The sequence below is a fragment of the Crinia signifera genome, chromosome 4, assembly GCF_055691185.1.
Source record: "Crinia signifera chromosome 4, ASM5569118v1, whole genome shotgun sequence".
NCBI lineage: Eukaryota > Metazoa > Chordata > Amphibia > Anura > Myobatrachidae > Crinia > Crinia signifera.
This window is the reverse complement of record NC_139220.1, coordinates 234,317,577-234,345,164: the sequence shown is the minus strand read 5'-3', so window position 1 is coordinate 234,345,164 and position 27,588 is coordinate 234,317,577. Positions and strand designations below refer to the sequence as shown.

Genomic DNA, 27,588 nt, shown 5'->3' with positions numbered 1-27,588 from the left:
ATATGGTTGCTGAGCAAATTAGGGCTCAGTGAGCGTATCACCGTGTGTGTACGGGGCTTAAAACAAAATGGATTGTCAATTAAAAAGTGTACCGTGAAATTAGGTGCACTTGTATGAGTTCCTATGTTACATATGAGCCAAGCAGGAGCCTAAAATTGTACCAACATGTTAGAAGCTGATTAGTTAGTACTTTATCTCTCACAGTGTTATCCTACCGCAACCTTTGATAAATATCACTATGGACTCTTTTAAAAGAACTTTAATTGGCTGTGCAATTTTAGTACTGAAAAATTAGGCCATCGAGGGCTGTAAAGATGTCACGGCTCTCCAACTTATCTTTGATCTTTTTCAGAGGTGCATTCCTGTGTGCCATCTCTGGGTTAGACCTCTATTGTTATCTACTGGGTAGGCAGGATGGTGTATTAAGGCTAGTTGTATGAGGTCACATCTATAATATCCCGTTCTCACTGCTCGGCAAATTCCTGGGTCTAGCATGTCGACCCGGTCATTTGCCTTTTTAACAGTTTTTTTTTTCAGTGTGATCGGTTCAACCCGTGTCAAAATTCCTGGGTATACAACCCTGCTTTTTACCTGGGTTGGAGACTTGGGTATGCAGACACGGGTTGACCCATTAACACTCCAAAAAAACCTGTGTTAATAGGTAATTTCCCGGGTAGAACTGCTTCACCCGAGAATTTGCATTAGCAGTGAGACGGGGTCTGGTGCCGCAGTCCCAGGCATTAAATTACCGGGTAAAAGCTGTGTTGTTCACACTGGCAGTGTGAATGCCGCATTAGTTGTAGGTAGAAGTCTGGTAACCTGGGATGTAAATTAAGACAAGCTCACAGATGTATGGAGGAAATGGGAAGCCAGTTACTGTGTTATGTAAATAAGATGTACAAGGGCCACCTTCATTCTCTGATTCTTCCAGCTTGCCTTTGCAAACTGCTTCTACTTCTGGATTATACAGTATGTTCCCCAATCAGGGGTGTTTTATGAAATGAGAGGACCCAAGTGCAGTCTCCATCCAGCCCCCTCTTCTGTATCTGTAACTGGTTGTGGAAGTGAGTGGATGTTGTGTCAGTCTTCTGGGCATGCACTGGTCTCTCAGAAAATGTCCACTGCACCATTTATCCTGTGATTTGTGCAGTGCTGCAAAGGGGTTGTGGGGAAACTGGGGCTTATATGCACCACACACACTATAACCATTATAGATACATTATTAACCTTAACTAAAATAAATTAACACATTTTACATATCTTCATTTTACTTTTTATCTTAATGATTTTCTTTTATGATTATGAATGAACATTAAATATATTGGCAATAAAATAACCATAGTTGCAGTTCTGCATTCTATCATGTATGTTACCATTTTCTATCATTAGACCAGAGGTTCCCAAACTTTTTTGAATCACGGCACCCTAGATTTATCAGAATATTTTTCAGGGCACCCCTAGGCCAAAGTTTGTTACCAAGAATAAGAAACAAATGTTTTAATCTAATAAATTGTGTTTAAATGTCCTCCGTAGGTCCAGTTATGTGGTGAGGAACACGATTCACTTCTGTTTCCCCACATATTTTATAATTGGAAGCCCCAAGCACTGATTTTGCCTGTTTCATTGGCCATAAATCTGGACCACCAACCTGAGGCACCCCTGCAAGTGCTCCGAGGCACCCCAGGGAGCCTAGGCGCACAGTTTGGGAACCACTGCATTAGACAATTTCACAGTTTTGCAGTGGATTCATACTAAAGGATTTACATATTTATTTATTTATTTTGGTAATATGGCTACATTTTATGCTTTTTATATTTTTAGCCTTTGGTGTACATTTTATTTTGGTTTGCTCTGAGTATTTAGAGAGCCATTCTTAAATGTGGAGGATAGAAAAGCAGAATTTTTGTTTTTTTTAGAGCATTTCTTAATTCATAATGATTTTACATATTCAGCACTAGCACAGCATTGCTTCCTCTGCCTCTGGCATTCAGCTAGTTGTGACTTACTATTCTGTTGGAACGAGCACATGGACCCTGCTAATTGCCTACACATTAGACTGGCTTTTGTCCAGAGGTTGTGGCACACAAATTTAATAAAGGGAAAGAGGTGAGAAACATATGGTGCCTTACTGGTCAAATGCACCTTGGTCTAAAATAGCATATCACCAGTTTCCAAGTAAAGTGAATTAATAAAAGACAAAATTAATTAGACTCAATAATTATTTTTTTTTTTGGTGCACTTTTTTATATTATTATCGCTATTGCTGAATTCCCGTTTTTAGACTAAAAACCACACTTTATAATGTAATACTGCGCAAGTCAGCAATGGATTGTCAGGGTATGTTCATTTTTAAATATAAATTGCATTATTTAGAGGATCTAATTATAATATTACTATAATTATAATATGCACATATATCTACAGTATCTATCTTCACTTTATTTTTCTAAGAATATATATATATATATATATATATATATATATATATATATATGTCACCCTAATAATGGCTTCAGTGTTTTTATTAACCATGTACTTTAAATTGTGTGTAAATTGTATTTATTCAATAGTTTTTTTGCTCACTTATGTATTTAGGCTCCATTTAAATAGATGATGATTATTTTCCACAGTTTAAAATGTTAATGCATACGTTTACCAACAATTGGAATACGGACTGTATGCTATTTTGACTTGATACTCTTCGCACTCTTTGAAGTCCCATTGAAAATGTCTATACTACAATGTATGTCTGTTATCTTATCATAATAAACACTGATTGTGTAAAAAATAAATAGATGATGGTGATGATAATTAACCCTTTAAAGGGGAACTTGCTTTCACACAAGTGACTGTAGATTTAGGGATATTCAATCCCGGGTCACGACTGTCAGGCTGGCCAGACAGCCGTGACCCTGTCCCATTCTCGGCAGGCTCTACTGTAATTCTGCAGACGGGATTCAATGTCCCACCTGCCGAATGCCAAGAAGGGGGTGTGGCCATGTGTTATGACCGTGGATCGGTGAGCTCGACAATCCACAGTTGTTCTTTGCAGAACGGGCACGACTGCTTCTAAAGTCAGGCTCGTTCTGCTGACATCCCTGTTCAATGTCGGCAAAGACAGCATTGAATAGGGCCCTGCCACTAATTCCCCCATTGGGAATAGCGGCAGGAGATTGAATATCCCCCTTAGCAGTGGCGTAACTAAGTTTTGGGCGCCCCCCCGCCGCCGCCCCGCCAAGCACCCCCAATCCCCCGCTGCCCATGCAACCCCCACCCCCCCCAATCCCCTGCAGCCTTACCTATCGCGCTGGTCCCGGCGGCTCCGTTCTTCTTCTGCTGAGGACCACCACAAATTGGCCGCCCCCATACAGCAGACAGTTTCAGAGAACAGTGTGCTATATGGGGGCGGCCATTTTGTGGTGGTCCTCAGCAGAAGAACGGAGCCGCCGGGACCAGCGAGATAGGTAAGTCTGCGGGGGATTGGGGGGGGGGTGTAACTATAGCACCGCAGCCCCCGGCTCCCCCACATGCACAGCGCCCCCCCCCCCCCCCCCCCCCGCGGTGGCGGGGGCTGCTGTGCTATAGTTACGCCGCTGCCCCTTAGTATTATTGTGTAATCATTTTATTACATAAACCCACCAAAGCCACCAGGTCAAAAACCCATCTCCAGTAATACGTTTCTTCTGGCGGTATTATTAAATGACCAACATCTTGGATACTTTTTGATGGGATTTACTTAAGACAGAAGGGCTGGCGTTGATTTTTTAAAGTGTGGATTATTTTGATGTAAGAACAATTAAGAATTCTCTAAAATGTGTCTAATGTGTTTTTCTTTTACAGTCATGGGAGCTGATTCATTCCTGCTCGTAGAGCAGCGAATTCTGCCCCTCTGTCAATGGTGGCTGCCTGCGCATGTGCATAGGTGCTAATGCCCATATGTAGTTCCCCGCAGCGAACGCCTTCTGAGAAATTCTAAATCGCCGGGTCTCTGCCTGATTGACAGGCAGTGGGGTTTCCTGGGTGGACACCGGCATTTCATGAGCGTGCCCACCAAAAAAACAGTGGGCGCGCTCATAGAAACACTGGGCAGGCCCCAGGGAATGCAGGAGTTCCCCTGATTGCTCGGGGCAAGTGGCTGACATCAAATGACGTCAGCACCTACCCCCAATTCAGAGAAAACCATGCATCCGAAAAGTAAGTCCTGGGCTTCTTTCCGGCTAAGTAACGATTTATATAGAATCTGATAGCTGAGACCAGTGTCTAAAACACACTCCTTATCCATCCAGAGCAATCTGCACTTTATGTATCGTTAAACAAATGTCCATCTTCTTCAGCGACTTCAGCTGTCACCCGTTTTTAGGATTTAAGTGTAACAATGTGCAGGTGCACACAGTAGGCTTTTTGTTTTATTTGGTGCTATCTGCAAAAAAGCACTTGACATTCTTTTGATCTGCAAAGCTGTCTATCTTCAAATGAGAACATGTTTTCCAATTTGCAACTAATATGTGGATTCTTTTAGATTTTGTCTAAATACAGGTTTTCTTTTTTCAACGTCACCATTGAATTTATTTGAAAGTCTCCTTAATTATAAATTGTCCATTAAGATACCTTGTAGAAGTAAAGAGTTCTCTCTGTCCTGGTTATTCTGATGACTTCCAGAACCTTTCTTGCTTAAGGCTCAGTTTGGTCACCCTTACGTTTGTGTGACCCTGTATAACCTGGACTGGTCAGCAGGCTAATGCTGGTGTCAATATTGTTTACATGGCAGAGACTGATGGCATCCAGGTGGACCTTTCTGTACAGTTGTTTTGCTGTGGCCCTCTAACCTTTTTTTAGCTACATTTGGTTTGCTTTTAGCTGCAGTTTTCTACAGTAGATAATTTCCTTGTTAGCTTCCAAGTTCTTGAACTTACATTTTGCCATTCTATCTTGTACCTTTTGGTCAGTCCTTTTAGTAGGAACAATAGGGTTTTGTTTTTTTCCATCACTGTACCGCAGAAAACCCTAATTCACTACTAGACAACATCATGGTCCTCGGAGATTTATTAGAACCTCTTCTGTAAACATTGTTCCATTAAATCCCCCTGTCTATTCAAAACCTCTTTGACCTTGACAGTCCTGTTCAAGATGTTGATGACTGAACATTCCTGCAACAATTCAATGTACATAACATTTTAAAACCAGTATCGTCTACAATACACTACGTATTATAAGCTAACTAGTTACCAGCCCGTCAAAATGATCCCAGATCGACACTTCAATTGCTCCGATGTGGCTGACGGCATGCAAAACACTTGAATACCCCCCATAGAGGTGAGAAGCCACCTTAGCCTTTTATTATATAGGATACGTAGAGAGTGAAATATCAAATTTCAGAATGTGAATGTGACATCATGTGAAAAGAAAATACATGTAGTTTTGCATGTTCTCTACATTTGTGTAGATGTCCTCTAAGTTTTTTTTGGTTGTCTATAACTGTACAGAAGCATACTGTGGTTACAATCAGTGTGTACCTTATTAGCAGATTCTCAGTCATACTGTGACCATGTTTGCTCTCTTTTGTCATACACCTCTGTGAATTTATGCTAATGCTAGTAAAAGCCCTTCTATCCGATAGGCTAAGGGACCCATTTAGTTGCAACTGCAGACACAGTTGAAAGCCCCATCTGGACTTACATCACCCGCATGGTACAGTAGGTGCACAATCTCTGTTCAATTATGGCTTCCTATGTACACCTTTAAAGTGGCTGGTTTAACAATCACTCCTGCTACATGCCCACGACACCCCCTAACTCCTGCGAGTGAAAGGAGGGAGTGGGTTATGGGCTCTAAAATAGGGGTCTGGGTTGTCAGGGTGCACAATGGTAGCAGTCAGGATCTGGGGATATGGTGATAAATCTGTCTTTTATGTGAGGAAGAGGGTTGTGTGCCCAGCGTGTGTGTGTATGGGGGGGTAGGGGGGTAACCTATATCTGGTCCAAGGACTATATTGGCATCAAATTATGTGCCTTTTCCCTAATGCGTTTTTTTATTTGATAGGTATTGTTTTTATAATGACTGACTTAATAAAATAATAGGTACTTGTGTATTATCACGGCGCACATCGCATCGCATACCACTAATTAAGATGGGACCCGATTTTCGGGTGCAAAGACCCACACTGTACAATAAAATATCGCATTGCATGCCATTAAAATGGCATGCGATGCGATTTTAAATTGTACAAGCACCCTGATGGGGGATTACTATGTTAAAAGCACCCCCATTGTTAACACCACCCCCACTATCCACGTCAGTGTGGAGTTGATTTTAGATAGTGTGGCGAGCCACCGAGCCCCGTGAGGGGATGCGGATTACATGTGAAGTAATCCGCGTCCCCTCGCCACGCTTCGGGCTCGGTGGCTCGCTGCGCTCGCCACACTATCTAAAATCAACTCCACGTCGACGTGGATAGTGGGGGTATGAAAAGGTCGGAGGACGCGTACCGCCACCCCTGGCGGGCTCGCTCACCACGCTTCGGGTTGGCGTTGATAGTGGGGGTGGCGTTAACAATGGGGGTTCATTTAACATAGTAATCACCCATCAGGGTGCCTGTGCCATGTGATGCGTTGGGACCAATACGATGTCGTACGATGGAAATCTTGGGCAAGTAACAAATAATATAATTGCATACTAATGGTACTAAATTACCCTTTCTGTGGAGTAAATTTTGCTAAAATTTCTTCATGTCCTAATACTTCTCTTCCCTGGACCAATGTCTCCCTCCTGCACCTTGTTAAAAAGCCTTGGTATATTTGAAAGGGTATCTGGTCCCTAGGTCGACCGCTATTGGTCGGCAATGATTAGGATGACACCTAAGAATGGTTGACCTACCCTAGGTCGGCTGAAGCTTAAAGTCGACATGTACATGGTTGACACGAGTTTTCCATGTTGTTTTTTTGTTGTTTTTTATACCGACTTAGGTCATACTTTACTATCCAAGATTATATTAGTGTGTCGAACGGAGCAAGGCACCGTACCTGAAGCATGGCAAGTGGACACGGTACACTGATACGGTGCCCATGTTGACATATGTCAACATAGACATAAAAACTCATGAAAATGTTGACCTTAAGCTTGTGTTGACCTTCTGTCATTGTCGACCTAGGGTCTGTCAACCATTATTGGGTTGCGATTTAATGCCTGTCTACCTAGACATTGTTGATCCATTATTCCAGACCCATTTGAAAGTTTCTATCTCTCCCCCTTTCAATTCTTTGATTCAAACTATACGTTAAGATCTTTTAGTCTTTCAGTGTAAGTTTTATGGTGTAGGTTATAGTGTTATAGAGTCTCTTAATAATTTGCAACCATTGGGGCAGATGTATTAAGACTGGAGAAGAGATAAACTGGAGATAAAGTGAAAGGAGATAAAGCACCAGCCAATGAACTGTGTTTGAAAATGACAGTTGGGAGTTCATTGGCTGGTGCTTTATCTCCTTCCACTTTATCTCCAGTTTATCTCTTCTCCAGGCTTAATACATCTGCCCCATTGTATCCTGCTGCATATGGCATCTTCCAACTGTCATATTCTAGTCCTGCTGGGAAAATACACATCAGAAATGGAACACCGGTAAAAGAGGGGATATTTATGCTCCATGCCTTATGTAGTCCGACAGCAGCAACAAGTGTAACAGTCTGTCGACACACAGACTCAACCATATTTTCTGTCAGGTGACCTGATTCTCCCTATGTACAGCAAAAGTTATCACCTGATCTGATCCACCTATGAACACTCACAGCACCCTATGTAAATCCGCTCTGGAGTTTAACCCATTGCTAGAACAACATGTTTGCTTCCTTATTTATTGGCTCCAATTGCATTCTTCAATGTTCCTATATTGTACTTTGCGATCTCCTAGTGCTCTCCACCATCCTGGTTCAGTGTTTTGAGTGCAAGTGCTAGTATCCTTTGGTTTTCATTCCTTGAGCAAGAATCCCATAAAGTTTCCTTTCACATACGGTGCATTCTGGTGAAGCCATCTGGTGCAGGGAAATTCATCAGACTTGTGTTCCATTGATGCTGTAAATATTTATGTGATTTTAACTACACTTTTATAACTGGATCATTGGAATATTGTTATATCCTCAAAAAACTTTTGCGGATCCATGATGATCATAATCACATAAAGTTGTCCTTAAGTGGTGGTGGAACTCCTTTTCCTCTGCCACCCTTATTTACCACCCCCTTCCCTCCCCCCATTATGCAGAGGCAAAGCCAATGGTAATGTTTTTGGCACCCCTAACTAAAAACTAAATGCTTTTCTGTTAGAATGACTGTGCAGGGCCATGTTGGAGGTTAAACTAGATCCACCTCCCCATTACAGGTGGTGGAACTTAGTTCCACCCCGTTCCCCCTCACTACAACCCCTGATCACATGTATCTGCACCAATAGCATTGCATACAACTCAGAATCAACAATAGTGGGTCAGTACATACACCAAACTTGGTTACCTTGTAATGCCTGTATAGAAATAGTTATAGAAAGTCCAACACTGGAGCACCCTTTTCTCAGTAGAAGATATGATTAAAAAGCCCTTATTTCACATAAAATAAATAACACATATTTTGTTATAGTGGAATTTCTCTTAACACCACATTATGTTATATTCAGTGAGGAAGACAATGAATGAAGGGTATTGCTTTGAGCACCCTAAACGATATCGGCCGCCGATATTGTTCAGTGACACCAAAGGGGCCTGCTAAACATGCAGGTCGTTTGGCTAAATAGCCAAATTGACCTGCCTGTTTAGAAGACATCAATCATTGCTAATGATGTGCATTGATTATATTGAGTGTACACACTAGACCAGTGGTAGCCAACCCTAGCCCTCGAGAGCTACCAACAGTTCACATTTTCCAGACAACCTAGCTGCTGCACTCATTAATCACTGACACATTTTAAAAGATACACAGATGGAGCTAATTAGCTCACTTGTGATTCTGTGAGGAGACCTGCAAAACATGCACTGTTGGTAGCTCTCGAGGACTAGGGTTGACAAAACAGGTAGAAAAAGAAGACTCTTAAGGTGGATGATGTATGCGTCAAAATTATACTGTGAGAAAAATGACAGGTTGATAAATTTAAAACTTAGCTTTTATTTGGTTTATTTTCTAAGATAGGTTGATCTCAAGACAAGAGATACAAAAAAGGACACACAAAGAACATATATAACAAATAAACTCTGGTTAAAAGGCAATCCTCCCGCCACTTGCGGGGAATCTTAGACCACACCCCTGAATGCAGTTACTCTATTGTGACTAAGCTGAAGAAAAAAAAAATTATATATACACATATAAAAATAAATAAATAAATTTTCAATTGACAAGGCACAGTGCTCAGTTACACATAAATGTCTGTTCAATGGTGTGTTTTAAATTCACACAACAAAGATTCACCAGTTTAAACGAACTAATAATTGCCCACAATTTCAATAGGAGTTCTATTCCCCTGTTAGTATGAGACACAAAACGTTTGAGCTGGTTTAATTGTATGCTAGAGAATTGAGAAACACTTGCTTACCCCAGCACTAGACCAGGGGTAGCCAACTCCAGTCCTCGAAAGCTACCAACAGTTAACGTTTTCCATGTCTCCTCACAGAATCACAAGTGAAGTAATTAGCTCTACCTGTGGATCTTTTAAAATGTGTTAGTCGGTAATGAGTGCACCTGTGTACCTGCGAGGTGAGCTGGAAAATGTGAGTAGCTCTTGAGGACGCTAGTTGGCTACCCCTGCACTAGACAATATTGTAAGCATTATGGCTCATAAGCTGCTCACAATATCCTCTAGTCTAGGGTGTAAGGGGCTTTGGGTGTGGATCAGTTGGTCACCAACAAGTTGTTAGACAGTCATTAGGTCTACACCATTAAGTCCACATGCATTTAGGTCAACATGTGTCTATGTCGACATGCAGGAAGGTCAACATGAGTTTAGGTCGACAGGGTCATAAGGTCTACATGAGTCTAGGTCGACAGTCAAAAGATCGTAATGGGGTTTTTCACTGTTTTTTTTACCTGAATGTCGACACAGTTGGCATGGACACAGGTTAAATTGCACCGTGTTCGCTCGCCATGCTTCGGGCTCGGTGCCTCGTTGCGCTCGGCGCACTATTTTATTCTCCCACCCACCTAATCCATGTCGACCTAATGACCCGGTCGACCTCATGACCCGGTCGACCTAACCCATGTTGACCTAGACTCATGTTGACCTAAATGCATGTCGACCTAATGACTGTCTAACAACTTGCTAATGACTGTATCCCGGGGCTTTACCTATCACGCCTTACTGTTAAGTAGACTCCCTGGGTGACATTTAATAGGATGCGATTTTTTCGCACTTTCAAAATTGCCCAATATCGCACTTTTTGAAATCGCATTTTTTGCAGCGAATTTGCATATTTAATGAGGTGCGTATTCCGGAATAAAAAATGCGATTAAGTGCGATAATGGGCGATTTTTAGGCAGGAAAATGTGCGAATTTTCGGTAATGTGCGATTTTGTGTTTTATTTAAAAAAAAAAACGGTGTGAGGTCCCCCCTCCTGAGCATAACCAGGGGTGAACCAGCTATGCAGAAGGGAGACCAGCGCTGGATCCTGGAGTGGTAAGTATATTGGTGTAAAAGTGAGGTGTGTGTATGAAATAAAGTTATACTCTGTGTGTGTGTGTTTTCTTTTAACATTCTTTTTACAGCGGGCCCATTAATGCCCCGCATGCTGGGACTTGTGGTTCTCCAAGTCCCAGCATGCAGGGGAGGTCTGCTGGTACTTGTAGTTCTCCTGCATAAATCAATGTTACGTATATGAGAATTAACCCTATCAGGCCGGCGTCCACTGGCCACGGACGCCGGTGACAGCCTCGGGCTTCAGCCCTGGACGGGTGAAGCCTGGGGGGGGACCCCTTTATTGGGGGGGTACCCACTCCTCCAGGTACCCCGTCCAAGGCTCATGGACGGGGGACCTTATATAAAAAGTGTCCCCTGGCTGTGGCATGACACCGCGGGCTGTTGGAGCCCGGTGCTGGTTTCAAAATGCGGGGTACCCCCAGATTTTTGGCCCTCGTATTTTTGGAGCCAGGACCGGTCCAAGAGTCTGGGGCTGGTTTCAGAAATACGGGGGACCCTATGCTTTTTGTCCCCCTGTATTTTTGGAACCAGGTCCAGCTCAATGAGCCCGGGGCTGGTTATGCTCAGGAGGGGGGACGCCACGCCGTTTATAAAAAACAAAAAATACTTTAACACATTTTTTACCACTGGACCATGCACAGATCTCAATGATCTGTGCAGGGTTCTGGCCAATTCGCATATCAGAACCTTGTCTAAATATTTTGCGATTTTTAGACACATTTTCCCGAATTCGAATCTCAATAAATATGCGAATTGTATATTTTTCAATGGGAAAACATCTGGATGCGAGTTCAGGCGCGACTAAAAATTGCACTTTCAGAAAGTGCGATTTCGCAGCAAAATCAGCGTTTTTTGCTGGTTTTCGCATCTCATTAAATTTGCGAATTCGGGAAAAAGTGAGATTTCACCCGTTTTTGGCGAAAATATCGCAAAAGTCACATTTTCACATCTCACCCCTGTGTGTTTTATTATTTTATGTTTTAGTTTGCTTTGTGATTTACGTAATGGAAAATATACAGTGTATATATATATATAATATACTACAGAGAGCATGTTTATGACCACTGTATAATACAGAGAGCACAAGCATCCAATATTTATTTAATTTTGGTTCATAAAGTAACATGTATGTGAACATATATGTAACTGATAGAGACTAGCAAATATACTTGTCCTGCTGAGGTTTTTTATGTGTATTTTTTTTTTGGGGGGGGGGGGACTGAACCACATGGCTGATCAATTTCATCTATAACTGTTCTGCAGCATGCTGGAATTGAGTGATCTCTGTTTTTAGAACTGTCGCACACTGAAAAGGTTAATGATCTAATTTGTGATCAAACCTGCAGAGAAAGCTGGGTACAAATCTCTGCTCCTTTGTGCAGAGTTTGGATGCGGCTGCTGTAATATGTTATTTTTCTGTGAAGACAACTCTGGCATGATTACTGTGCTTTCCTGTTTTCTACCTATTTCACGCTACTATCTGCACTTCTGAAAACATCACTGAAGTTGAAATATGACTTGAGGAATGTTGTGTTTATGTGTGCTCTTGGCCTATAGGCTTCTTTTAATTGGATGCAACAGAAACAGGATCACCCGGTAGATGGGTATCTCTGTAAAACGGTGACTGGTGCCTTTGCGTACATGCTTCTCTTATAAACTATTAGGCAAAGAGGGGGGGGGAAAAGACGTTTTTGTTAATTACTAAACTCCTGGTGACAGACCAGACCTGCCTGTTAAAACTTGTGTTGCAATTTATGGATTAAAAACCACACCTCTGGGGAACATCCGTACCAGAGCTGTTTTTGTTGTTGGAGACACTGCTTGTTTGAAAGCAATGCTCCACTTTACCAGTCTACCGCTGGCAGTGACATAAAATTAACCACTTCAGCGTCGGCAAGAAAACTGACAGAACATGATGCTGTCCTCTTTCCCGAAGTGCTGGATATCCAATACTTACATCATTACAAGAACTAGTGTGTTTGATTAATACCCCATTATTTTTAACCCTTTAAATCCTATTTCAGACTGTTCAAGGTCCCATTCTGCTTCCGTTTGTGAGGGTGTGGTATGGGACTCAGACAGTCGCGATCCCGACAGTCATTATCCCGACGTTGGGATCCCGACTGCCCGGAGTCAGACAGCATGGCGAGTGCAAAAAAGCCCCTTGCGGGCTCGCTGCGCTCGCCACGCTGCGCTCGCCACGCTGCGGGCACGGTGGCTCGCTACGCGAGCCACCTATTCTATTCTCCCTCTATGGGGGTCGTGGACCCCCACGAGGGAAAATAGCGGGTGGCCGTCGGTCACCCGGCTGCCGGCATTTTGACAGTCGGGATGCCGACGTCGGGTAAATGACTGTCGGGATCCCGACTGTCGGGAACCCATCCGGCACCCGTTTGTGATATACGTCGTCAACCAGTTACTGAGGTACGAGGCACAAAAAGCCTCATGTTTCTAATGACTTTAGTCTCTAGGGAATTCATAGGCTTTATTTTTATGACTATCAGTTCACTCTGTAAAGTGATTACCCCCCCCCCGTTGTATGGAGGTGATGGGCGATATTGAAGTAAGGGTGTTAATTTTGCAATTGGTGATGACGTCTATGTGACCATGATGATTGCCAGTGTCCTTTTTAAAATAATGGAATGTTGAAAGCTTTATGTGCACCTTTTCAAAGGTACAAGCATATAGATATATATATCCTTAGGCGGTAATCTGACTCTCACTTGTACCCTTCAATTTTCATGGCCTTCAGCCACTCTAAAGTGCCCTGTAAATCCTTGAATGGCTCACATTGCTAGGGTGGCTGTCTGTGATGTTTAAGATGTACTACCCATGTACAATACATGCAACCGTGTCATGACCTTATTCTGAAAGGTATTAAGTGTTCTCTGTTGCTCTCCTGGGCTATTATCAGCTCACTCAAAGTTTTCTTTTGCTCTGTGTTTACCTTTTCCTAAAAAAAAAAAAAGCCTGTGTTTCCCACCTTGTGATACCTTGCCACAGTTCATGGCTATGCTAGATTTTTGTAGGATGAATGATGCAGGATGTGTGAAGCCAAGGTCAGGGCAGGACTGACAACCATCTCAAATAATTTTACTGACACAGTACTCAAATTGTACAGATGGACAGAATCATTTACTGATGTGCTGTTTTACAATAGTAGCCATAATTACACCTGAGGGGAGGATCAGGGAGAAAAGAATGGAACTTACCCGCTAACTCAGGAGATTTGTGCTTGGTACATGCAGCATAGTAGCAACAGCTACTTTGTAGCTATGTTGCAGAAACAAATATACTTTATTGCTTGTCAGTAAGTTTATGGATGGAATATACTTGGTACATATTACAGCGTGGTCCATAAGTGTGGAAATACCCTTATAAAAAGGAAATGAGCAAGGAAATTATTATTATTATTATTATTATAATTTTATTTATAAGGCGCCACAAGTGTTTCGCAGCGCCGTACAAAGGAACAATACAGGGAGACAAAACTTGGCATAACATTGAATAAATAACAAAAATACAGTACAAATAAAGAGCACCACAGTTCAATACACATTACAGCTTAAATGTAAGTAGTGAGGACCCAATCAACATACAACTAGAGGCTTGAGGCCAATGATGGAGATGAGTATGAAGATGGTCACTGAGTGTTGGAGTAAAGGAGAGCTGTGAGTGAAATGTGAAGAGAAGTGGGCTTTGACAACAGGAGGGAAGAGGGCCCTAAGCTGGGTACACATATGTACAATCTCATTTTTCTTGTGACCGTTCGATCGACCATATACACGTTCGACCGTCCAAAAGCCACGACCGATCTGCGCGTACACACCTGTCCAATTTTACTTGCGACGTCCGACGTACTCCCGTCCAAACAATCGCAAGAAAAAGATTGTACCACCGTATACACTCTCCCGATCTGGCTATTCACATGAGAAAAATGTACACAAAATTATCATAATGGGCTGGATTAAAAGAGCATACCAAAACGAGGCGTGATCACAGAACAAAGAATCGTTCGTGTAGTACAGTGAATAGAGCCGTGACTATTCAGATCATTGCTAGCTGTACAGGTATACGTACGTATGTTCGTCTATCGGTGCATTTGGCCCTTTTTACAAACAATTTAATTATGAGCTTGAGGAGAAGGAAGGCTCGTGCGTGCATTTTTGCTGCTATGGCCACTAGATTGCAGGCTATTAAAAAAAGAAAAAGGATCAAGAATCGGAGCTGCTGGACCAGGAACTGGCTTCTGAGGAGAGACACCTTCTCCCACATGCCATTGCTACAGGAGATACGGGAGAACAACCCTGATGGGGTTACATGGCAGGGCTAAATAACGAGGGATGGGTGAACACTTCCTGTTGTTTACATGCTGCGCTGTTGGAGGGATGACGCAGCTAGTCTACGCCCAGATGGGCGTTCAGGTTTTGGTAGTATGATCGCAGGAACGGCCTGCATATCGATCGAACGTGCGTACACACGGCACTTTTGTTCCGATATGTAGCCGTCCTGTCGGGTGATTTTTAAGCAGCAAAGAACCTTCGACCGACCAACCGTGGACGGCCAAGAGCGTTTTTGGCCGTTTATCGATCTCACAGAAGGAATCGGGACTGCGTACATACATATACAATCGAACGGCCGTTCGTCCCCAGAACGGAAGAACGGCCCGACGATTGTACATATGTGTACCCAGCTCTACTCGGAGGAGCTTACAATCTAGTAGGAAGGGGAGACAGACAGATTACAAGAGGTGCAAGCGAGGGGGTGGTGGTTAGATAGCAGGATGTAAACAGGCAAGGGATCGGAAAACCAGCTGGTTTATGCAGTGGAAGGGTACGCTTTGATGAATAGGTGAGTTTTCAGTGCCCGTTTGAAGCTTTGCAAGGTCGGGGAGAGTCTAATGGAGCGAGGGAGTGCGTTTCACTGAAGGGGTGCAGCACGGGCAAAGTCCTGTACTCTAGCATGGGAAGCAGTGATCTGTGTGGGGTCCTGAAGACCGATTTGAAGAACCACTGGTCTACACATATGATATAGGAGTAGGGGAATATAACAGTATGGTGACCATCTTGAAGTTCACCATCTTGGATGCAACTCTATTGTTTAATTGTGACATATCAAACAGATGCAGAATTTTAGAAGAAAAACAGGAGTGTTCGGCTGCATGTACACATTGCTTTTTAGCGGGCCCCGTTCAGTGGGAAACACTGTGCCGCAAGGAACCTTCACACAGGCTCCTATATGGCCTTCTACACATACGCAGCGGATGGCAGGATGACCAGATCTCAAGGTGAACACATACATTTTAATGTATGTGTTCACACAGTGCGGTGTTCACCTTGAGATCCGGTCAGCTACGTTGGCCTGGGCCCCTAGCGGCGGTGGCAGTGATCCAGGTCCCCATTGGCAGCGGGAAAATGGGAAAACGGTGGAGGAGGAGCAGAGAGGAGAAGAATGCCCTGGGAGGCAGTGGCCATGCAAAAGAGCTTAAAATGCTGTTGAAGATGATAAACCGAGATTATGATGCTGACGCCCAGAGGGTGAGGCGGCCATGCAAAAAAGCTGAATGGCCACCGCCCCTGAGGTGAAGATGCCGCAGAAGTCCAGCTATCAACACCGCACCCACCACCCAGAGGTGCTGGGCATAGCCCTTGGCTTCAGCCCAGTCCTGGGGTGCCCTGGAGAGGGGTCCCCCTTTATTTGGGGGGATCCCCACCTCCTCAAGAACTCCCAGCCTGGGCTAACTAGTTAATGTGGTAAATGCTTTGGCCACGGAACCTCATCAAGCGTGTCCCCTGGCTATGGCATTATACTCCCTGCTAGTGGAGCCCGGTGCTGTTCCCTAATATATGGGGAGGACCCCCACTCACTTTGTCCACCAAATTTTGGGAACCAGGGCAGCTCCAAAAGCCCAGAGCTGGTTCTGAAAATACGGGGGACCCCTACTATTTTATTTCTGCCAAAACTGGGTCCTACTAAAATGCAATATGTAGACACAAGAAGCTGCATCCTGCTAAACAGGATCCTGATCAACGGCATCCTGCTAAAACGCAATGTGTAGGCACAGCCTTATTAATCTTAATGTACGTTTATTCATTCTCGAGTTACAAACTGAGATTTCTTTTGCAGGTAATGACATTAAGAACACCAATTACCCACGTGCAGTTGCCAAACTCCTTGCCAAATTTAAAGATCACGGTTCAGTTAATGATAAACCAAAAAGTGGTAAATTGTTGATGCCTGTGCTACTATTCAGCCAGACATTTTAGTCAAGGTTTGTCAAGAACTGGAAACAGATCATTGCCTTTTAAACCTGCAACATGGTGGATAAGTTAAAATTAAGAACACAATTGTTTTTTTTTATATGAAATACTACATCTTTTTGATATGTCATGTGACTACTTTCCCAATCTAAAAAAAGTAGAGTAGCATCCAAGATGGTCAGCTTCAAGATGGCTGCCATTCTGGGGATATACCCTAAAAAGTTATCCCCCACTTCCTTATCATATACTTTATGTATACACTAGATTAGTATTTCCTTACTCATGTCCTTTTTTATAAGGGTGTTTCCACAGTTAGTGCTGTCTATGGCTGCAGATCTCCCGTGCAGCTGAGGGACCAGAGAGCTACAACTGTGGGAGAATTGCTGAGCGCACAATCACTGTGGAGGGACTTTTTGAACTCCCGGTATAAATTTACATAGCATAGGTCTCATTCATGTGTTCATACACACCGATATGTCGCACAGTATTTTAAAAAACAGAAGTACTGGAGAGGACAGTACACGCTTGAGGGAAATGTAGCACAAGTTTATGGATAGGATGCCAAATATATGGAGGGTAGAACTGGCAATGGAATGTGACTGGCAAGGTGAATGCCACATTATGCAGTATGGTTTAGCAGATATAAATAGCTCCTGAAGAACAAGCATGTCCTCTAGGTGTAAAGTGGATATTGAAGGGGAGATGAGGTTTCTTATGTGATGTCAAATTTGTGTTGTTTCAAAAAATAAAGTTTCCTCCAGATGTGGCTACTGGTCCCATCCACTTCCTGTCTGTAGCGTACATTTTGGAGACTATAAATGTTCTCTTGTATGAGCTGCAGCAGAGAAAATTGATTCCCTTTCAGATTTCGGCTTTCTATGCAGCAATCTTAAATCAGAGGAAGCTTAGGTTTCCAAAGCCCATTTCTTGGGAATGTTGGACAGTGTACTGTGAAATTTTGAATTGTTCTCCCAGGTGCTTTGCATTTTCATGTGGAACCTTTTCTGGGCTACATGCGATACAGTCCAAGTATACGTTTTGTAGTCTGTTTCTTTTGGGATTGAAAGTGACCACTTTGGCAACACAAAATGATAAGAGCAATTACAGGTTTAGAATTACTCAGTGCCGTCGTCCTCCTGTTGTGAGTGTATCTGCTAGAACTAATATGAAATACTGCATGGAAGGCAGTCAATCGTTAAGGGTAGGTAGTTAGTGTTCTTAAAAGTTTATAAAATGTGACGAAGCAAGTGTCTTTTGTGAACTCTGAATACCTGTTGTGTGTCATCTTTTCCCCTATGTCAGGGGTTTTCAAACTTTTTTGTATCATGGCGCCCTAGAGTACCAGAATTATTTTCATGGCACCCATAAGCCAAAAGTTGGTACTTATGTATTATCTGGGCTCCCATGTTAAATGCACCCTATTTTTTCATACCCCTACTATCCAACTACGCATGGAGTTGATTTTATATAGTGTGGCGAGTGCAGCGAGCCACCGTGCCCGAAGCGTGGCGAGCGGACGCGGTCTCATAAGAAAAATGGGAGCCCAGATATTACATAAGTACCCAAACGTTTCTTATTGAGATATATATATATTTTTTAAATATTACAACAATTTGCATCTGTTTGTCCACATTGGGCCTTATTCTGGTTCACTCACAAAAGCAAATTCTCTCTCTTTAATGAACAAAACCATGGGCACTGCACGGGGCAGATGTAACACTTGCAGGGAGAGTTAGTTAGATTGGGGGGGGGGGGGGGGTTGTACTTCAAACTGATCTACATTGCAGTGTAAAAATAAATCAGCCAGTGTTTACCCTGCACAGAAACAAAATAAAACCATAATCTCTGCACATGTTAAATCTGCTCCACCTGCAGTGCACATGGTTTTGTCCATTAGACAGCGAATTTGCTTTTGCCAGTGAAGCAGAATCCGGCCCATTGTATGATGGGAAGTCACAAGCACTAGTTATGCCTATTGCACAAATGTCCTCAATATTTCAGACCACCGACCTGGAGGCACCCTTGCAAGTGTCCCAAGGCACCCCAAGTTGCCACAGCACACAGTTTGGGAATCATTGCCCTATGTGGTATTTTAAATAATGGCCAAAATGTATATTTTGTTAAAATCTTTTTTTTTTTTTTTAGCTTTGTGATGCTTCGTGATGATCATTTTAACTCTTTAAGTGCCAAGTGAATTTGTCAAAATAGGTGTGAAAAATTGCCAAGCAAACGTTTCTATTCCTCATAATGACCTGTAATGTTTACATTATATAGGAAATCATAAATTCAAATAACATTTTTTGTGCAAATAAAGATATTTTGCACATCTCTCACAGATGTTGGCACTCATTGTGTTAAAGTGATGACTTCACTAATACCTGATCCTTTTTTGTTGTGGTTTTTTTTGCGTGTGTGTAAAATATTCTAGATTAAAATAGTTTGCCAAAACTTACCTGGGGTTCAGCATTACAGCTCTGCGCTGGGCCCCTGATATCCTGTGTGCGCCTGCTGCTCCTCTCACTCCTGTATACTCTTGCTGTGTGCTGTCAGTGCACTTTTTGAGATCAGGTTTCAATTAAGATATTCCACACAAGACTGAATGTTCCGTTTTGTGTGGTATTATCCTTTAAGTCTTCCTCCTATTACGCCTTCCTTTACTTGCCTGACACCCAGCACACTGCACAGCAATTTCTTCCTGCAGTAATATATGTGCACCTCTGCATTCCGTAGAGGGCTGGGCTGGCAGGTAAGTTAATGAGAGAAATTGTAATGTCATAAGGATCAGTAGAGTAACAGAAGGAGAATCCTTTCCTGTTATCTGGTACTCACTTTCCTGTTATCTGGTACTTTACTCTTTGGTATATCACTTTATTAGATTATACATTAAAATGGTTTCTGTACAGTTTTACGCACATCCCCTAATACATAGTAGGTTTTGTGTTAGCATTGCTCTTCAGCAAGTATACAGCTGTCCAATGTTCTTAATTTCTTGCAGCAGTCCCAGGTTTACTATACTTGTTGGAATAATGTATTACATTGATGGGGAACATGTCGTGCTAGGGCGGAATAACTGATTAAGGAGTTCAACAATAATGTGCGGCCCTGGGGAAGGTTAGAGGGCTGTCTGTGGCTCCTGCCCTACCTACTCTGTTGAAGAAGTGTATAAAAATGTAAATGGAAACTGTATTCCTAAAATGCCCAGCTAGAATGTATACACGCTGTAATGCACCTGCTTGGTACAAATGTTTCTCTGCAACATTTGCATTTTCTACTACTACCAAGCAGTGATATTATCTGCATTCAGTTCTGTGTGAATACACTAAAGTTTTCACACCCTTTAAATTCTGTGTCATATTTAAAAATGTGCGTTAGGTACCAGATTTCTAGGATTTACAGTGTGCGACATCAGAAAGATGGTGAATATGATCAGTTTGGGGAGTTAGCTGGGGTTAGGTCACTGGTTCTAGCAAATAATTCCAATCTGAAATGAGCCTGGTGGTTTATACACATAGTTCTGTTCTTCAGAAGAAAAAAAATGGTAAGTGGCCTTAGGTCAGCTGCATTGATTTAATGCATTACTTAGGCTGCCAGAACTGAGGTAGAATCTCCTTAGACTGCATCAGGAGTGCCTCAAGCCTCTGTGATTCCTTTTGATCAAATCTCTGTGAAAGATGAGTGTCATGCCCTCTTCAAGCCAGCTGTGAGGGGACAGCCCTGTGACTGAGAGCATGCTGGAACAGAGCACACCAGGGCACTGAGGTGAGAGCATGCTGCAGAGGTGAGCCGGGCAGACACAAACTTGGAGGGCCCACAGAACACCAAGTGGGAGGATCTCATTCCACTCCCCTGTGCAGTCTTAGTATTCATCAGACCTTGAGGTGCTCATATTCAGACAAGGCTAAGAAGGCGTGTGATGTTCTGTTTTAGTACTTGTACAGACAGGAGTGCGCTTCAAGTACATAGCTGGAGTATTCATTGAGGGAATGAGGAACTGCCTGTGACATGATTTCTCCCTAGAGATGGACAAAGTAAGGAAACTTTTTATACGTGTCATTTATTTTATATTAAGTTAGTGTGTTCTTTTTGGGGGAAAAATGGAACAATTAAAAAAAAAATATTTTCTTTTTTTTGTTTCTGTGTCTTTTTTTTTTTTTTAAAGCTGTATATTTATTGATTATACAAATGCTGAATTGTTTTCTGTTATCAGGTCATTGTGTGTGGCTAGAGCATTTTGGACAGAAGTCTTTTACCACATACTGGCTAATGCTGATAAGTGACAGAGTAACTTTGCAGGAGTCCTGTATAAAGTGCTTTAATGTTCTTATTATGATGCAGAAATGCTCTTTAGAGCAGGCAGTAAAAACAATTTTCCTAAAGTCCTCGTCTTTGTTATTAGTGGCCGGTGATCAGTGTGTGTAAATTATGTATACATCTTCTCCTCCTGTTATTGTGCTCCCACCGCAGAGCACACTACTTAGCCCTGTAGTCCCTGTGCACTGAAAGCCCAGTGATGATGAGGCTGATGATGAGTGTGATTCAATTCTCCGATTCCATGGAATATTCTGCGTGCGCTCCGTTGTCGTAACACTTAATGGACTAAATATATGCTCTTTACAAGTGCATGTTATTAATTTTTAAAAAGCTGCTTTTTTTATGGGAAAATGTGCCCAGGTTCCTTTTTCTTCCTTTCGCTTCTTTTTTTTTTTTTTTTTATGTTAAGCTTTTCCTGTAGTTGTGGATAGGAAACAAATCTTTCCACTGAACTTGGTACAGAACAATCAATACTCTGATAGATGGCTTTAACTATGCAGCATCCATTAACATAGGTGTGCCTAAGCCATTTTCTGAGTTTGACGTAATGCCGGCGATGGAAAGTGCGATCCGAAGACACACTGTCCTATATATCGCCTGTATCTATAGGTGTCCTTACTGCTCTCATGCTAATCTGTGATTATCTCCCGCACAGCTTGGAACCGTGTAGCTGTTTTGGCTCCTTGAACTGGAACACTTATTGTTGTTTTTTATCTGTTGGGTAAGCTAACATCTTTGTTGGAAGGAGCTCCAGGCATGTTGTGCTGCTTTTGTATTTCTGCAGTCTACAAGTGAAGTCAGCTTCATTAGTCTCATGATGGCACATCAGTGCAGGGCTGGTGTTGCTGCTTCCTCCTAGCAAGTCCTGGAGCATGATCTGGGCTGCCTAGGTTTGGATAAGCTTGTAAGGATTTGTCAGCCAGATGTGACACGATTGTCAAGAGGCAAGTAAAGGAGGAGATCTGATATTAATCAGTGCATAGCTGGAAGCCAAACTTTCTCAAAGGCAGTGTAGAAACATGTTCTTCTCTACTGCTCCGCGTTTCCAATGAGCTGCCACTGTCTCAACTTCTTGCTTTATTACAGGCTGCAGCGGATAATGGTCTTTTGTAGCATGTGCATGTCTGTCTGCGAAGCAACCAAAGTCTTTATTATCCCCTACGTTTTTTTTTTCTTTTTGACATAGGAATCTCTTTTATTGCAATTACAAACCCTGAGCCGTTACATCACTCATTTATAAATCGCTCTTGTTTCACCGACTTGTTCAGGCAGTGCTGAGGTTAATAAGTATTCTGGCATGAAGCTTGAAAGTGTTTGCACGGACAAATTGGGTCCCCATGTCTACGAAATCCAGTGTACAAGTGCCCCTGCTGTGCCATGGTGTGAGCAGCAGGGTCTGGACAGTGGCCACCTAATCTCTGCCAACATAGTAATTGCATACTGTACCTGAAGTTTTTAGCATAATATATATATATATATATATATATATATATATATATATATATATATCATTGGGATTAGCATTGTGCTGGCAGCGAACATAGGTCTGCCTCTCTCTTTAATGACTCCTTCTTGTGTACTGGACAGTGTGGTCTGTCTTGGCGAGTGCTAAGTTACCTAAATGCACTTTCATAGGTAATGCCATCACATGGTTTTAAGACAGGATTACTTTAGCGTGCACGTAACGAAGGTGATTGAAATTGTGTTGTGGAATGATTGTATTGTATAACTTTCTATAATGTTTTTTTCTCTAATGAAAACCGGAATTTTGAAGCAAAGAATGAAGATTTATTCATTCATAGACTTCTGCAAAAGGGTGAAAGTGTAGGGGCCTGATGGTTTGTGTAAAATGCCAGATAACACGTTACAGTATTTGATGGGCAGCTACATGCACAGGCATTTCTGCATGACACATATCCAAGTACAGTTGTTAATTGACAGCATCTGTCAATAGTTTAGGAGCTTTTCAGTCTAGGATTAGCTGTCTACATTGCCCCCGTTGCTATGACGTAGGGTATTACCTGTGGTTGCTGGGGAGTATACGTATGTAGATAAAGACCAATTTACCCTTCCATCCTTTGACTGAAGGATGCTTGGCTGTGATGCTAAGCTAGACTAATTTGTCAGTGCGGAACCTATTTAGGAGTTTAAGGATTTTTTGGGGGTGTTCAGTATACGCTGCTCTTGGTGTGCTGCATTATAGAATGATTGATCAGGTTTGTTTGTTTTTTTTAGCCGATTTTACAACCTAAAAAGCACTAAAAAAAAGTGGTATTTTACATATAGATACCTTTAAAAAACCTCATGTGTGCTGCAATGCATGATTAAAAGTAAACGTTTCATTATTTAATCAGTAGCTAGCCACTTGTCAGCCATGTGCACCTCCCAACTTACTTGGCCATAGTACTTTCAAGATAATGTTTTCATCTTTTCTAGGTGTATTTAGTTACTGTCTTTTGCTAATTCAGTAAGGTAACAGTATTGCTGGGATGTATGTCAGGTGGTGCTTCTGAAAGTACATGATGTGAAAGAGGCCTTACACAGCTAACCTGAACACAAAAAGCAAACGTAGAAATGTATCTTATTCTTACATTAATTAAATGGCCTTAACCTAATATTCCCTGTCCTTTTTTCCACTATTAAATTTTGGGTACTTATATGTTAGTTGGGCGCCCACTATAGTTAGTACGCTCATACCCCCACTATCCATGTCGGCATGGAGTTGATTTGGTACTCTTTACCTAGAACGGCGCCCGCGATCAGAATCGCGGGCGTCGGGGGTAAAAAATCGCGGTCATCGCGGGCATCGCGGGTAAATCGCGGGTACATCAAAATCGGGTACCCGCGATGACCGCGATTTTCCCATAGGGAACAATGTTAAAAAGCCTGATTGACCGCGATTTTACTTTAAAATGCCTCAATGCCCGCGATTTTCCCATAGGAATCAATGTTAAATGGGCTACAGAGCCCAAATAGCCCCAATTAACCCTTAAATGTCCCCCCAATTTTTGTACGCCACCCCACGATCCACGGCAACCCGAAGCGTGGCGAGCGCAGCGAGCCCGCGAGGGGCGGCGGTACGCGTCCTCCGACCTTTTCATGCCCTACTATCCACGTCGGCGTGGAGTTGAGAATAGAATAGTGTGGCGAGCGCAGCGAGCCCCGCGAGGGGACGCGGATACCTTCACAGGTAAACGCGTCCCTTCGCGGGCTTCACAGGTGTCCGCGTCGCCACGGACACCTGTGAAGTCCGCGAGGGGACGCGTATAACTGTGAAGGTATCCGCGTCCCCTCGCGGGGCTCGCTGCGCTCGCCACGCTTCGGGCTCGGTGGCTCGCTGCGCTCGCCACACTATTCTATTCTCAACTCCACGCCGACGTGGATAGTAGGGCATGAAAAGGTCGGAGGACGCGTACCGCCGCCCCTCGCGGGCTCGCTGCGCTCGCCACGCTTCGGGTTGGCGTGGATCGTGGGGTGGCGTACAAAAATTGGGGGGACATTTAAGGGTTAATTGTGCCTATTTGGGCTCTGTAGCCCATTTAACATTGATTCCTATGGGAAAATCGCGGGCATTGAGGCATTGAATGCAAAATCGCGGTCAATTAGGCTTTTTAACATTGTTCCCTATGGGAAAATCGCGGTGATCGCGGGCATCGCGTCGCGGCCGTTTATGTACTGCCCGCGATGTCGCGATCACCGCGATGGGCGCCGTTCTAGGTAAAGAGTACCGTTGATTTTATATAGTGTGGCGAGCCACCAAGCCCGAAGCGTGGTGAGCCCCGCGAAAAACTAAGCAATTAGCTTAGTGGGCGCCCAACTAACATATAAGTACCTAATTTTGTCTTTGGTCCCTCTTGTGAGTCAGGTTTGCAGCACCTGTGAAATCCATAGAGATTATGTTGATATTTTTATGTATTCTAAACATTCAAAAATAGACTCAAGACTTTCCTGTTCACCCAAGCATTTCACTAATGTCCCTTGTTAAGTTGTTAAGTTTGTTTTGTATTTTGTGCTGTAAAAGGCTAATGGCAAGCACTTTGAGTCCTATTAGGAGAAAAGTGCTATATAAATAACTATTATTATTATTATTATTATTATTATTATTATTATTATTATTGTATGCAGGTGCACTCGGCAGTTATACATTTTGTGTCAATTTGTCCATTTCTGCCCATGTGTTCCAGCTACACATTATGTACACGATGCTGCACGGTGATTACTGCCAGTGTTCTAATTTACCACCTAAGGCACATTTCTAAAGTTTCATAAATCACATTAGCCAATTACTGTAACTGGTTGCTACCAGGCAGCACAACCCATTTAGTAGTACATTTGTAGAGCACTTACTATAGAGAAAATGGATAAAGAAATCCCAGGAGGTATAAAGCGTGCCATACTGTACACTGAAACGATTTGGAATCTTTACGATTTCAAACACAATTTCCCTTGAACTCCCCGGCAGCTTCCCAGACACACGATAGATCTTGTGTGTGTGTAAATTCACATAAGATCTATCGCAAGATCTGCAACTCCAGCATACTGGTCGTAAGTAGCATCTTCAGATCATACGTGCAGCATAAGATCCATCTCACGCCCCGCGGGACTGCACATCAGATCGTAGTTGTACCAAAACACCACACGATGTGCACTCGTGTGTGAGGTTCTGAAGGATTTATTTTACACTGTACATTTTACACAAGAAAAAGTCCAGTCATACAGCATCAGTACCAAATTCATTGCAACCGTTATATGTTCTATTAAAATATCAATGTTTCTAACTTCTAGCATCAAGTATATATGAAGAGTTGATCAAATTTAGTAGCAATGTTTTAAAGATAGTTATTGCCTGAAATAATTTCTATGCAGTATTTCTGATTAGCATTACACCACAGGCAGGTTATTCTTTGCTGTTCAGGGGAAATTTTTAAAAAAAACAAACCTAACTGTCTGTGTAAGATTGCTACATGACTTGGAGGGATTACAGTGGAAATGATGTGGGGCCTAGTGTATGAGTTATCATCTTGATATTGAGACATGACGTCTATTGTATAGCTATTTTGCCTATTCTTGCATTTTATGATCATACTGTATTTACTTGCACACAATGCAGAGTGTGTCATCAGTTTGTCTGTGTCTTGCTCATTCATTTTCACTAGTCTCTCCTGCCAAGACAGTACAATTTATGTTAATTTACTCACAGAGATGTGTTGCTACACTTTGTACATAGTGATGGAAAAGGTCGGTTGGTCGACCTAAAGATGGTCGACAGTCATTAGGTCGACATACTGGAAGGTCGACAGGTGTCTATGTCGACATGGCACAAGGTCAACAGGTGGTTAGGTCGACACAAGCATTAGGTCGACATGGTCTAGGTCAAAAGGTCGAAATTGGGTTTTTCACTGTTTTGTGAGCGGATATGTGGCGACAGGCAGTATTTCATGCCCTACCATCCACTAGGGCTTGGTGGGAGAATAAAATAGTGTGCCCGAAGCATGGCGAGTGCAGCGATGCACTTAAAACTGTGTCCATGTTGGCTGTGTCAACATACGGGTCAAAAAACTGGAAAAAAAAAAACATGTTGATCTTTTTACTGTCAACCTAACCACCTGTCGACCTTGTGCCATGTCGACCTAGACACCTGTCGACCTTCCAGTATGTCGACCTAGTGGTATCGACCTAATGACTGTCAAACATCTTTAGGTCCACCTAATGATCCCATTCTATAGTGATTGTGTATGACTCAATAAAATCTCTGTAAAGGAGCCCATACACGGTCCGTTGTGTACGGCTCCGTTCTGTACTATGCGATGCGCGCTCCCGCGCATCACATAGTACGGTACAAAAAGTATGTGCTGCACATACTTTTTGTACTAGGTACACATCGGATCGCAGTGCATGCACAAGGCATGCACAAGGGATGCGATCCGATCCAATGTGTACTATTGAAGTCCCAAACGGATCCGTTAAACGGACCGTGTATGGGGGGCTTTATGTTCATCACCAGCATATACTTGGATCTGCTTTTGCTGAAAGAGAGGGTACTGCCCCAACACTTGGGTGTACTAGTATTACACATTGGCCCTTATTCTGGTTGGTGCGGTTTTATCCGCGTGCGTTCGTACCGCCGATGTTTTGTGTCTGCGCATGTGCGAGCGGGGCGTACGGCCAAATCCCGCATGAAATGTGAACACTCCGAACAGGGGGTGGAGAGGGGCGTGAAGGGCTATTTGGGCTCATTACCATATGCATACGCCCCGCGTTTCATGGGCGTTCCCATGCAAACGCTGGGCGTACGTATGGTAATGCGGCTGTGACGCACGTGTAGGGGGCGGACATATGACATCGCCGGATGTCA

The 27,588-nt window shown here is 42.9% G+C and overlaps 1 protein-coding gene across 4 annotated transcripts in view; it reads left to right on the top strand.

Annotated features, from left to right (window-relative positions):
• BNC1 (basonuclin zinc finger protein 1) overlaps positions 1 to 27,588 on the top strand; it is a 136,200-nt gene that overhangs the window by 90,363 nt on the left and 18,249 nt on the right. Inside the window, exon 1 of one of the 4 annotated variants that reach the window (XM_083184007.1) lies at positions 20,824 to 20,950. The exons of the other annotated variants lie outside the window; for them this stretch is intronic. The gene's annotated coding sequence lies outside the window, so the exon portion shown is untranslated. Of the gene's footprint in view, positions 1 to 20,823; positions 20,951 to 27,588 lie in introns of those variants that run through there. 4 annotated transcript variants of the gene reach the window in all.